This window comes from Panthera uncia, unplaced genomic scaffold (genome assembly GCF_023721935.1).
Source record: "Panthera uncia isolate 11264 unplaced genomic scaffold, Puncia_PCG_1.0 HiC_scaffold_1352, whole genome shotgun sequence".
Lineage (NCBI taxonomy): Eukaryota > Metazoa > Chordata > Mammalia > Carnivora > Felidae > Panthera > Panthera uncia.
Window position 1 is genome coordinate 3,219 of NW_026057978.1, and position 14,242 is coordinate 17,460.

The 14,242-nt window shown below is 39.1% G+C and overlaps 1 long non-coding RNA gene across 1 annotated transcript; it reads left to right on the forward strand.

Annotated features, from left to right (window-relative positions):
* The first annotated feature begins 436 nt into the window (after window positions 1–436).
* LOC125916955 (uncharacterized) lies at window positions 437–12,221 on the forward strand. Its single transcript, XR_007456070.1, has 3 exons — window positions 437–753; window positions 3,958–4,074; window positions 10,102–12,221. It is a non-coding gene; the product is annotated as an uncharacterized LOC125916955 (long non-coding RNA).
* The last annotated feature ends 2,021 nt before the right edge of the window (window positions 12,222–14,242 follow it).

The following is a 14,242-nucleotide window of genomic DNA, read 5'->3' on the forward strand; positions in this document are numbered from 1 at the left end:
AAACTAAAGCCTAAGATGTGCCTCGTGGAAAACACACCTGTGTTTGGTCCATACAGGAAGGCATCTTCTCCTGTCTCTTTCCAAATCTCTAGAGCAGGAGTTCTCAAAGTGTAGTCCTTAGACCAGCATAATCAGCATCACCTGGAAAGTCACTGGAAAAGGTAAATTCTTGGGCCCTACTCCAGACCCACTGAATCAGAGACTCTGGAGGTGGGGCCTGGCAATCTGTATATTTTTTAAAGCCCTCTATGTGATTCTGATGTAAAATAAAGTTTGAGAACCACCTCTCTAAATACATCCTCATTCCCTTCTAACAGAGCATTCTGGGAATGTAATGTACACTTTATAACAATGAAAACAATTACATTACCCGTACTCTTTTCCTTTTAAAATGTAGATTATTTTTAAAAATCTGCTTGGAAATTAACCACGTTTTACATTGAGTGACATGAAGGAGATTGTTGCTAGCATTTAAATTACTTTGTGGTAGGGGACTCTCATTAATTACTTATGTTCTTGGTAGCTGATACTTTATCGAAAGGACCTGTGCTAGCATTAATAAATGCAAACAAAGTGGAAGGTCCTGAGGTTAATGAGATAGTGAAACATTAATCTGTGTTTCTTCTTTAATGTAAAATGGAGATTCATCAGGTTCACTTTGTATGTTTTACATTTGTCTTTCCAGGAAGAACAAAGTATGCTAGCTATGGAAGATGAGGGCACAGTACAGCTCCCATTGGAAGGGCACTATAGGTAAGATATGCGTGGAAAAGCACACCACTTGGAGTCATGAAACGTGTTGTTGTATACTTTACTTAAGAATTGTGAACTGTGTGCATTCCTACAAAGGTTTGTTGAAGCTGTGTCAGAATAGAAAGAAATGGAAGTAGGACTTAGATTACCCTGTCCTAGAACTAAGTTCTGACACTGGTAGCTGCGTGAGTAGGGGCAAGTGGCTGAAAATGAAGGGGGGCAGGGGACTGTTGTCTGAAGTCTTTTCTTCTCATATTTTATAATGTATACAAAAGCTCTAAAAGTATCAGTTGAAGACTGGTCAAGATTCAATTCCAGAATAAATGAGCTAGGTATTCACTACATTGATCCAGTGATCATGTTTGAACTCTGGGAAATGTTTGAACTCTGGGAAGTTACCCCTAAAAAATGGCACTTCCAAAGAGATGATCTATTTCCTGAGTTCAAGGATTCACATCTACCAGCCATTTTAGGAAGTATTTATGTAACTCTCCAAAATATGCCTATCTTCTTTATGCACAAAGGCATAACAAAAGAATGCAAATGCCTGTGAGTTATAATAAAAACTTAAAAACATATCTGGCCAAAAATTACGTACAGATATATAGATATTGAAGCACTTAAGGATAATTTAAGACCATGCCAATAAAAAAACAGAGAAAACTTTTCCCTCTGGAAAGAATTTATCATAGTATTTACCAAAAAAATTGGAAAAATCTTCTAGATCTTCAGGGTCTGACTGTAAAATCACATTACCTAGGTTTTTAAAATGTAATTATCTACCACCTAAACATGAGAAGGCATTTTATCTTTTTTTAAACAGTATGTAAGTTTTAAAAGCCTGTTGATTGTTTCATTGAATCAATATATTCCCACGTGTGTTTTGTAGATAGATACTTGGTCTCATGTGGTACCCCTCTCAAAAGGATTCTTTGGTTAGATAAATTTCCATACCACATTTCCATTTGGAGATTCATAGTGTATATTGGCATATTAAAGAATCTAAGTAGTGCTGTATGTTTTTTTTTTTTAAGTTTAATTTTCTTTAATCAGTATTTTCTTTTCCTTTTTTTTAAAGCTTGTTTTTATTTATTTTGAGAGAGAGAGAGAGAGAGAGAGAGAGAGACAGTGTAAATGGGGGAGGGGCAGAGAGAGAGGGAGACAGAATCCCAAGCACACTTCACTCTGTGAGCACAGAGCCCAGTGGGGGCTCAAACTCGTGAACCCTGAGATCATGACCTGAGCTGAAGTCAAGAATCAGACACTTAACTGACTGAGCCAGCCAGGCTCCCCAATCCAGTATTTTCTAAACTCTTTTCTAAACTCTAAACTCTTTTACAAGGCTCTTTGTCACATAATATTGTGAAAAACATGTATTCCATATGACATTCTTTTGGAAACTGGTTGATTTCATGCTTTGAGTTACTAGGCGCTGCTGGATTTGAGGAACTAAAAAGAACACTTGTCCAGACTGGGAAGGGAGGGACCCTGTGAGACCCAAGGTTTTGCTCCAGACCTTTGGTGTCTCTCTAAAAAAGTCTAATTTGTTGCCGCCTGTGAACAACCACTGATGAGGGTCATGTGAGGTCAGCCTAGGATTTCTATAGAAGGTGGTTTTTTTTCACAGCAGGGTATCTTTTCCTCGTGCAGTAAGAAGAGTGCTGTTTCCTCACTTGAAACTTTCTTTGACTTGGCCTATAATTTATCTCTGCTTCTATTTGGTTGTGTTTCTAGCCCTGGGAATATTTTAGAGAATTCTGGACATCACTTAAAATTGGTGCCATGTTAAAATGCAAACAAAGCACCCAGCATTGTACGCGCCCTGATGTTGAAGGCCTTTCTAGTCATTTGGAAAGATATCTGCCAAACACACAGACTGCCTTCATTTATTCGACCAGTATTTATTGAGTAGGCACCAAGTGTCAGGCCCTGCTTGACTCTTGGGGAAACAGTAGCAGATGAATGGTCAAGAATCGTCATCCTCATAAAACTTATATTCAAGTAGAATAGAGGTGGGGGGGCCAAAAATAAAGGCACAAGTAATATGGGATAGTGTTTTAGATGGTGAAAAGTGCAATAAAAACAAAAAGCAAAAGAGGATGAGGGTACTCTGAGTGGATGGAAATAGAGATTTTCTTTTATTTTTTTAAGTTTATTTATTTTGAGGGAGGGGGAGAGAGAGAGAGAGAGAGAGAGAGAGAGGCAGGCAGAGAGAGAATCCCAAGCAGACTCCACACTGTCAGTGCAGACCTGACGTGGGGCTTGAATTCACAAACAGATTATACCTGAGCTGAAACCAAGAGTTGGACGCTTAACTGGCTGAGCCACTCAGGTGGCCCAGAAATTTTAAATACAGTAGTCAGCAAAGGCCTGAGTAGGTGACATTTAAACAAAGGAGGGAAAGAGTTGTACCATGTAAAGGAACATCATATGCAGAAGGCAGGACAAACACGAGGCCCTGAGGCAGCAAGCCCAGAGTGTTCCAGAATAGTCGGGAGACCACTGCTTGTGGCCAGAGTAGAAGGAGCAGGGCTGTAATGGCAGGAGATGAACCTGGAGGGTGAGGGCAGGGACAGAGCCTATGGTCCACTTACCAGGCTTTCTCTGTCTTTTTAATGTTTGTTTGTTTGTTTGTTTGTTTGTTTGTTTGTTTTGAGAGAGAGAGACAGACAGAAAGCAGGGGAGAGGCAGAAAGAGAGAGACAGAGAACCCCAAGCAGGCTCCATGCTGTCAGCATAGAGCACAATGAAGGGCTCGAACTGACAAACAGCAAGTGACCTGAGCTGAAACCAAGAGTCAGATGCTTAACTGACTGAGCCACCCAGGCACCCCTGCCAGGCTTTTTTTTCTAAGTGTGTGAGAGCCACTGTAGCGTCTGAGCAGGAGACTGAAGTTGATCTGCTCGGCTGCGAATGTAGGGGCAAGAGCCCAAGCAGTAAACACACAGAAACTCATCTCTGTAATTTGAAATGAATTAGGAGAACTCTAGCCAAAACCAGTGTCTATATAACTAGAATCTTTTGTTGAGATTTTTGTTTTTCATAGATTTTAAAAAAATAATTGAGAGAACTATTTACTTCTTAATTTTTAACTGTGAAAAATACTGTACAAAGGTATAAGACTGTCCTATATTTAGTTTCTATCACTAGATAACTGCAATTACTTAATTTTTTTAAATTTCATTTTGGGTAAACTCCTATCTAGAGATGATCCATCTGTGATCAATATCTCCGATGAAATGTCAAAGACTGCCTTGTGGAGGAACCTTCTGATGACTGCCGATAACTCAAAAGATAAGGAGTCAAGCTTTCCTTCTAAAAGGTTTGAATTCCAAAATAATGTGAATTTGTACTGATTCCAATCATTTTATGACATGAATCTATTAGGGAAAGAATAGTATTGGTTTCCATTGAATTTAGGTCTAAAATATTTTAGAAAACTCTTTTTAAAAGTAGGCAGAAATTGTAATTGGCACATTTGTTGGTATGTTTTTCAACATCTCCCTTTCAGATTAAAAGCTTATTCCAAAACTATGACAGTGGGGAGAATGGTACTGTAAATGAGTCCCAATGCAGGCCACTTTCGGACATTCATTTGGCCTACTCTTTTGCAATAAAGTTCCATTATATTCACTCATCACCCACTTCCCAGAACCCTCTTAGATATCTGCCCACATTTTGCACTCCCCCATTGTCCTTTCTTAAGCCCCATATGCACATGTAATGGTGATTTTGCACTTAGTATATTTCCAGGTTCCTGTTCCAACTCCCTGAAAATCTTCCCTAACTTCCTTACTCCAAAACTTTCAGCTCCAGAAAGTTCTATGCATTCGTATTTCTCTGTATGCAAACATTACAAACCACTCCTATAGTTGTGGATGCTAAGTTGTAAATGCATGCTGGGGAAGAGTGTGTCCTTAAATATGAAGAGTCATCACAGGATTTCCAACTGAATTTTCCAGAATTTATAAGCGTTCAAACCATCCAGTCTTCTTAGATACTGATCTGAAGAAAAATCTCTGTGTTATGCTAATAGCTCTTCTTATTAAAGAGTGATTGAGGGATTTGGGACAGTGTTTAGTTATTAAGTTCCTTTATTTTCATGACCTTAAATTAACTTTTTCTACTTAATTTTTATATTACATTTTTGTCATAAGCTCCCCTTCCTAATCACTCTAGAAGCTGATTCCCCAAAGGTAAGACCCTCTCCCTCAAACCTATTCCTTGGTTGTATTTCCTGTGTTAAATGGTGTCTTCTAGAAACCTGGTCAGCCTATGTTCTCTGTGTGAGTTTTGGGGAGGCAAAAGGCATGGAGAGGCTTGGGCTTAGATCCAGTATCGGACTGAGTGTTTATGGTGTTCCTATAACTACTCAGCTCTTTAAGAAGGTTGGAAGCTTGAGTGAACTTTTTTTCCTACATGACTTACACAAATACATCATATATAAATCAACAAATCGCACAGCACCATTTTTAGTGATGACATCAAATTTCTATATTGGAAAAAAAAGAAAATTTATCCTTGAATTAAGAAATTGCAAAGCTGGGAGCTTCCATTTATGCACCACATGCTTCCAAACCTGCAAGCTTTATCTGGCTTCATGAGAAATATTTGGAAACATGGGCTCAGAAAAGATGATACATTAGACTTACAGAATATCTCTTGTTGCTGGTTTTTGTCACCCCAAAATGGCATGCTGCTTCAATGTCATCTCTATCCCAAAAAGACAAACAGTGGATGTGCACAGTCTTCTCATCCCAGAAATCTGGAATTAGTCACCTCTCTCTCTCTCTCTCTCTCTTTCTCTCTCCCTCCCTCCCCCTCTCCCTCTCCCTCCCCTCTCTCCCTCCCCTCTCTCCCTCCTTCTCCCTCCCTCCCCCTCTCCCTCTCTCCATCCTTAACAACTACTTCTAACACTTAGTCCAAAGGAGGTTAATATAAGTTACTCAGTAGGCTCCCTCAAAGACTTCTGATTGATGTTTTCTGTCTTGTAACAGGGCTTTAAAATCTTCATGTATTTCTTTGCTTGGCTCAAACAGAAGTCATATTTTATTCTAAAACATGCTTTATCTTCCTTCCCCAAAGATCCCCGCTACAGTCTGATAGAGTCATCCTCACAGTAATTCTGTTTTGGTCTTGGAAGAAAATCAGAATTATGAGAAGGGTAATTTCTTAAACCCATTGAAATATGTGCTTATGGACTCGTTCACATTAAAAATATGGCATTTCTCTGATTTTTTTTAAAAAAAATGGGAACTCCAGGTTTATGAGCTCAAAATAAAATGCCAGCCATGAGAATATGTAGAAAATTTGAGACAACCAACTTATAGATTGCTTTTCTTCCTGTACTAAATGGAGCCATAGTACAAACTCCTTCTCTGCTTTTCTTTGGTTCAAGCAAAAAATTTTATGTCATAGTATTTTAGGTACTCCTTAAAGTAAATAGTATAGTCAGGTGATGCTTTTCGCCACAAAAAAAACTAGTTGTTGTAAAACAATGTAGTGTGCTTTAAGCAGGTTCAGTTTTAATTAGGACCATCCTTTATATTTTGATACAACCACTTGTTTCTTACTCTTTGTTTAAATTTTTATTTTTGTTTACATTTATTTATTTTTGAGAGAGAGACAGAGTACAAGTGGGGGGAGAGGCAGAGAGAGAATGAGACACAGAATCTGAAGCAGGCTCCAGACTCTGAACTGTCAGCACAGACCCCGATGTGGGGCTCGAACTCCCAAACCATGAGATCATGACCTGAGCCAAAGTTGGATGCTTAACCGACTGAGCCACCCAGGCACCCCTGTTTCTTACTCTTTGAACATACCTTCCTCCTAACATGAGATTCAAACTATTGTGTAATGAAAGTTTACCTTTAGATGGATTGTCTGTAGCTTTCCAGGTGAAAAATTCCTCTTGGTTAATGGTTAATGTCTTTCATCTTTATAACAGTGAAACTTGGCAGAGTGTGTGGCTTCCAGAAATCCAAAAACCACCAACACTAATAACAACAATACCCTCCCAAAGCCATTGCTTTTTCATGGTGTGTCTGTTGAAGGTATTGAAATCTGATGACCAAGAACTCTAACAGTGTTGTGCCTACTAGAGTATCTCTTGGTGCATAAAACTAAACTAAACTAAACCCAAACCTAAAGACCCATTTACCAGGGTCTGTATCTCTTGAGGCCTAAGTTGGCTTCCTTGCGGTTTTTGACACGGGCCCTCTCCTTATTCTCCATCCTGTCCCTTGCTATTGGTCCTGTATGCCTATTAGAGAAGCTTAGATACTTTTCCACAGTGCAGTTGGGAATAGCACTTGTATTTTATCCATCATTTCATCCACCGTTCGTTGTCAACGATATTTTATCTCGCCTGATTGAAAGAAGGATATCAGAACTCACTGAAAATTTGACCACATCTGCAGGATGTCTAATTTGATCCTTGTTCAACAGTGCTGCGCATACACGTGACAAGGTCCTCTGTGGCTTCTTGAACTGGATTGGCAGAAATAGGTCTCGTTAAAAACCACACATTGCATCAGAATAGGCGAACAACTGACACCTAGATTGACATTTCTTGGGAAGGTACCTGGCAACATTAGGAAAAACAGTGCTTGGTGTTGCCTTGGTGGCAGAGGCTAGGCTCTGGGACCATCTTCTCTGCTCCTCTCTGGCTGCCCACTTCCACCACCTTCTTCCATCCTGGATTCTCCTCCTTTGCTGTGATTTCCTAGGCCTATGCCCTGTCATGACTTCTTCGTAAATGTTGTTTGCAACAACTATTTTGGTGTGATCGAAACATAACAGTTTCCTAGATCACTAGTTGGCAGCATGAAGGTAGTGGGTCATGTTCTGCTCTCTCCTGAAATATTATTTCTTTAGATTTTAAAATGTGACTCCTCCAGGGGCAGGGCACTGTCTCATCTCTCTTGTATCCCTTGGTCTTTGCAGAGTACCTGGTACCCAACAGCTATGTAATATGTATCTACTGCAATAGCACATCATAGATGTGCTACATATTTAGTAAATATGTATATTTATTACAATGAAAGTTTAGAACTTATTGGAATCGTGAAAAATGAATGTAACAAGGAAATAAAGACAGTAATAGGCATACAGTAAGAAGATGGGTTCAGGTCAATAATATTTTTCATAGAAGTTTTGAACTGGATATAAAATTTCTGCTTTATAAGTTTGTTGAAATCTAATCTGACACCAAAGCCACCAGTTTTAGAGAAGGGAAAAAAGCCCTGATCATTTATTCGGTTATTGTTTTGTAACCAACCAGTAGGACCAAAGCAGGACATCAGGAGGAAGCATTATCTGTGAATTAAGTCAACATTCTGAATCTTTTCTCACCACTTGGTGACTAATAGTGCCATTGGGAATGTGCTCATTTATAAAAAGCTTATGGAACTTAGCACTATGCACACAGGAACCGTGCCAGTGTGTCTGCATCCCTAGGGTCTCCTACAGATGGGCTCTTGTAGTCTATCTTTCAAAAGATAGGGCCCCACTGCGATTGAGAATGCCAGCTTCAGAATCCTGGCCTTCGAGCTACAAGAGAATTTGGGGACTCATATAGTTCAAATTTACAGATGAGGAAACCAAGCCGCAGAGAGATTAAACAACTAGTCCAAGGTCACAGAGTTCCTTCTTGGCTTCCGGAAACTGAACCTAACCTTCCAGTTCCAAGTCCAGGCTTCCTCCGCTGCCCCATGCCTTCCCTTTTTCACTGGTTTTGTCTGGCGGAAGAGAAGAGACGAGGAGCCAGGTAAAGCCCAAGGAAAAGTTAATTTGAAAAGTAGGATAGCAGCCACTTGTCATATGAAAGGCACTTAAAGTAGAAGGAAGTGAGTCATGCAGATAGAGGAGTTAAAAATACAGAGTTAAGGCTCTCAACACATCATGTGCACACTGTCATCTCTTCTTGTGGAAGGAGAAAAGACAAGGGAGAAAAGTTGCTTTGCTCTGACCTGTAAGTAGTGCGTGCTGAGAAGTGTGGCAGGCATAAACCCGGGTGCCATAGACGCTCGCTCACACCAGCTCGCAGTGCTGGCAGCGTGCCACGGACGGCAGAAGCTGCAGCACTTCTTACCTGATGGCGCCGGGTGGTGGTGACAACTGAGAAGGGCTGTTTCGAGCTTGAATTGGAGGAAAAGCAATTTGAAAAACACACTCGTAGAATGTGTCTAAGTTGTTGACCACTAAGAAAGCTGCGCAGGAGGCCGCATAGAAAGGCGGGGGGGGGGGGGGGGGAGGAGGCTTTAACTGTCACTTTATTACTTGGAGAAGAGTTCTAAAACCAAGGGTTTCCCCACTGGCAACTATCTCATAAATTTAGGTTAAGGGAAGAAGTGGCCAGTGAAAGTGTGTGGGTTCTTCCAGCTCGGGGCCCCAGAGGCCAGTTGCCACTCACCCCTTGAATCAGTGGCAGGGAGGGACAGGAGAGGCCCCAGGTGGGGGCGACGCTGCCCTGTGCTGGGGGTCACTGGGGAGTAAGCCATTCTGTGCACCCCCCACCCCTGCCCCGAAGCCTGTATTCTTGCTGTGAGCTTCTCGCACGTGAGCACACTGTTTGAGTTTTCCATGAAAACTGTCAACATGAGAGTAGGAAAAGTGATCTTTGGGAAAATACCAAAAAAATACCCCACGAAGACAGAAGTGGTAGAGTTTTGTTACCAGCTTGCCCGCTGATAAGGTTAATTGGATAGCAGATAAAAAAACAGAAGTCATTTGGGAATGAGTTCATTACAGAAGCAGTGAGGTAAAACATTGTTACTCTGATGGACAGGGTGACGGTCAGTCTTCACAGGTGTGTGGAGGGCAGTGTGTGGGGTGACTGCCTCCCCGACGACAGCGGAGATGTGTCTTTCCAACAGACCATGACATAGTTCTCACCAAAAATCAGGATCCAGTCTGTGCACAAAGGATGAGCCACTCGAGCGAGCCCTGAAATACCTACCGTGACATCTCTGTGGTGTCATTATGATGTCAGTGCTTTCTTCAGACGGGGGCAGGACTGGCATTTTCAACAATTAGCAGTAATTCCTTTGCCCAAATGAGGACCATGGTATTAATCTTGCATGCTTTTGGAACTGTTTAAAAATGTCTGATTTTTGTGTTTTAGTTACTGTTTTTTGAATTTCTCCCTTTCTGCAGTTCTTGGTTTCCATCTCACCGAGTGCAGGGGGTTGTAATTGTTGCTATCTAGCTATGCTTCGCAGCATGAAAGAGCAATGCTAAGGGCCCATGTGGTACTTTGGGGCTGATGGGTTTTGTGTCTGAGCAAGCAGACCTCACAGTCTCCGTGCTGGATTGCAGTAATACATTTCTCCTTTTCTTCCCCCTGTAGCATTGAAAGCCGAAAAGAGAAGAAAGCGGACTCAGGGAAAGGTGTTGACAGGGAGACTTGTCTATGACTTGATCTTCAATTTATTTTTTACATATATATGAGAAGAGCACCACAATTATTAATAAAACTGCTTTGATCATGTATTGTAAATTCTGTCTCTCATCCCAAATCCACCTTCACACTGTAAGTAGTGCAATAATTTGTTTCATTTCTGTGTTTAAACTTCTGAACAGTGAGATACCCTTGTGAGCATATACAATAGCTAATGCAAGAATCTGTGTGCTCCTTGCTGTATGTTAGACATTTGTAAACACTGGATTCTCATCGTTGGTTTTATGAGAGCAATAGCTTTCTTAAAGAGATGTCATATTTACCTAGTTTGTATTTTCCTACTTTAGTGACCTGAAGCTACCTGGTCATTTCATTCAGCAGAATTTTGAAAGGTAGTCTTACTTCTTTTTATTTTTTTATAGCTTAGCGTTAGTGACTTCTTTCAGAAGACCCCAATCGAAAAGTTTGTTTGGAAACATTTTTTAATAATTGTATTTATGCATTTCCTTGATTTATTACGATACATTTAATACGTAAGAGTTTATATATCTAACTAAAACTTAAAGTCCTTTGAAAAAATACATAGAACCTGTTCACAACTTGTTTAAAAGAATCAGAAACTAATGCAGAGAGTCAAGTAGTGGTCGGTTAGTGATTCAAGTTGTGATCACACCATCAAATACTAGGCTTGTATGAAATACTTCTGGAAAACTTTGTAAGTTTTGTGAGATTTTCAGTATAAATCTTTATCAGAAATATGCTGTTAAATTTCTCTCCCATTAAAAACAAATGTTTTCCAAATAAACCTATTATACACACTCGTGGAAGGCCACATGGTGAAGCCTCGTACGTGAAATTTCACTCCCCAGTTACTCTGCTGCTAAAGGTCACGTACTGCTTACTGCTGCTTCTGAATCATGTTCTAATGTTAGGCTGACAGGTCTCCAACTGTAATTTTTTCCTTCTGCAAAGCTCTTTTCCACTTTTTAATTGAATGCATGTTGTAGAAAAATAATCTTTTAAATGAAAATTTCAGATTCTGTTTGAGAGGGTTCTGTAGATATTTCAGTCCATCTGAAAGAATCCATTTTTACTGAGCTTGTACAAGAGGAAGCAAAGTTAAGAATTTCCGAGCATTACTAAAAATACAGTATTTCATTTCTTTTTAGATGAATGTGAAGTTAATAAAGATGGAATCTTATAGTGCTCTTGTTTCCTAAGAATCACCAGTGATCACCAACCTTATAATCTGCGGTGTTCTATTTTACAATAATTCAGAGCCCTGTGGCTTTTCCAAACTATTAATTACATATTTTGTGTATAACTGCATATGAACAGTGAAAAAAAAAATCCTCTTGTGATTAAGCTTGTGAGGGAAATTTAAAAAACCCAACAAAGCTTCCATTAGGTTCAACATTTTGATACTTTCTGAAAATTCCTCTCACAGTCTTTTGAGGAGCCATCTCTTTTACGGAACATAAACCTAAAAACATATACAGATAATTTGCAGTTAATAAAATCTGTGTTTATAAATGCCAAGGAAAAACACAGAAATTTTCCATTCCAAATGTGTTGCCTTTGTGCGTTTTATAATACAGATACTACATTGTAAACATTCCCATTGTTTTATGATTTAGACTAGCTGTGCATGCCAGTCAGTCCTAAAAGCAGCCTCCTAGTGTTTTAATACATTAATAACCATTCTGTTACAAATGATCATAGTGAATTTAGACCTTCACATGATCACTTATTTGAATAAGCAATCATATCCAATGAAATTCTGTATTTCTGAGTATTTTTATAGTTATTTTGTTCTCGTGTGAATTTTAATGCTCTATGTCAATCCTAATATTTTGAAATCATATAAAATATAAGAAAAAAATGTAGTGTTATATATTTCCTCCTAATCTCCTCAGATTCCTGGTCAAAATTACTGAATATCTTGAATGTAATTTATTGCAAAGTTCAAGTAATGTGTAAATGTGACTAGGATATTGTGTTTTTCACAACTAAGAAATGTTATGTGGAAATAAATATTTATCCTAATTAATTTCCTTGCACATTTTAAATTGTGATGCAAAGTGTCTTGTCTTTTTTCTCCTTAGTGTTAGTCAGTAAATCGATGTAGAACATTTTGATTGTTTGAACGTAATATTTAAGTTTAAACACCCCTGTGAAGAAAATTTGGTGATGCAGATATTTCAAGAGTGTTCAGACAATTTGAACCTTATGAACAGAATATTATGAGAGCTATAGTAGGATATATCTCTTCATTTTTCCAGAAAGCAATGAATTGGGTGCAAATGGCATTGCTCCCAGACTAGTAAAACCTTCCAAGGTCTTTGGTAGGCTTTCCCATTATTAGAACTCCATAAACTTCGGTTTTTACCCCCCCCACTCTCTCTCTCTCTCTCTCTCTCACACACACACACACACACACACACACACACACACACACCATGGGAAAAGCATTTCCTAAAATTTCTCTCCTCCCTGTTACAATGGGTCAGATGGGGCTATTTTTCTTTTGTAGCCGTCTGCCGGTATGTTATAGAAGTAATTACATTCAGAACTTGAATGTACTTCAGTATTTTTCTCTTGACTCGTGAGTATACTTTATAATTGCTACCATTTAACAGCCTTTGATACTGGGAAGTTTTTCCCTAAATTTAATCTATCTCCTTGGTGTGTAGTTTAAATTCATAGCTTGATAGAAACTCTCCACTGACAATTCACAAGCCACTTCTATTTCAACACAATCCCTAGATCTAGATCTTTTAGGATTTTTCTTGGCTCTTAAAAGTGTGGCTCATTTTTTTTTTTTTTCTATCTGCACTGATCTACCTCTGTTCCTGCTTAGCTGTAGCTGTTCACTCCTAGTCACCTGATTATTTTACTATTGTTTCAAGATTGCTACCCAAATGTTCTAATAAACTATCTCATATATTCATCAGTTGAAAGGAAATGAGATTTACAAGCATTTGAAAATTGTATGAGAGCGATTTGGATATATGATTGTCTAAATTTCCATTGGGAAAGATTACTTGTAATCAGTCCCCTCGAAGAAGCCCAGTGTTCAAGGATTGCTTACTTTATTTTTGAGTATCTCTTTGGTTGTTTTCCTCAGAAAGCTGCAGCTCACTGATACAACTCCAGTTCAGCTTCTGTTGGTGTACTGGCCACTACTTTTGACCTGGAACTTTGAAAAGAGAACTGTGGTCCTTGCTTCCAAGGGCACAGTAGATACATAGCTAGAGCACAATGCGGTATGTACTGAGTTGGCTGCATAATGAAAGCAGAGAATAACTTAAAGATGGAACTTTGAGTAGGGCAGAGTTTGAGGAAAATGTTATATAAGAGGTAGCATATGAATTAGGATGGAAATAGGGAAGGAAACCTACTCCAAGAGCTGCAAAGATTCTCAAACACATGCCAGTATTGAAATAAAAATGAAATAAAAATGAAATAAAAAAGTAAAGCTATATGGTGTAACCGGAGCCTGACATATTTGATGTATGGCATATTTGGAACCAAGCAAACAGCCCAGGATGGTGGAGTGTTAGGAGAGTAATGAAGACCTGTGAGAAAAGGTAGAAATAGATGTTGATCACTTCTATTATAAAATGATGTTAAATTGTATATTATGATCTTTGCCCTTTGTCCGTTAAAAGTTTTGAGTAATGGAGAGGCATGGATTTTTGGAAAGATGAGTCTAGCAGCGCAGTGGAATTCGACTATAGTGGGGGACAAAGTGGAATCATTTCCTTTGGGATCCAGGGTGACTGTGAGGCTCCAAGCAAACACTCTGTGAGTGGTCTCTAAACTTTTATTGTGACTGAAACCCAACAGGCTGAAGCATACTCCTTAGGTATGTAGGTAACTCCAAATACAATAGTTTTACTATAAATGTTTTCATGTAGAACATTCCTTTATATGATATGTTTTGGGTTGTATCTGAAAAAAAAAAGTTCTGAAAAGCATGGTATCAATAGTAATCCTGAGACTATGAAAGAAATGTAGGTGTAGTACAAAATTCAGCCAATGGCAGCCCGTATGAATCCAGAAACCACCTTTCCCCGCCCACATTTTC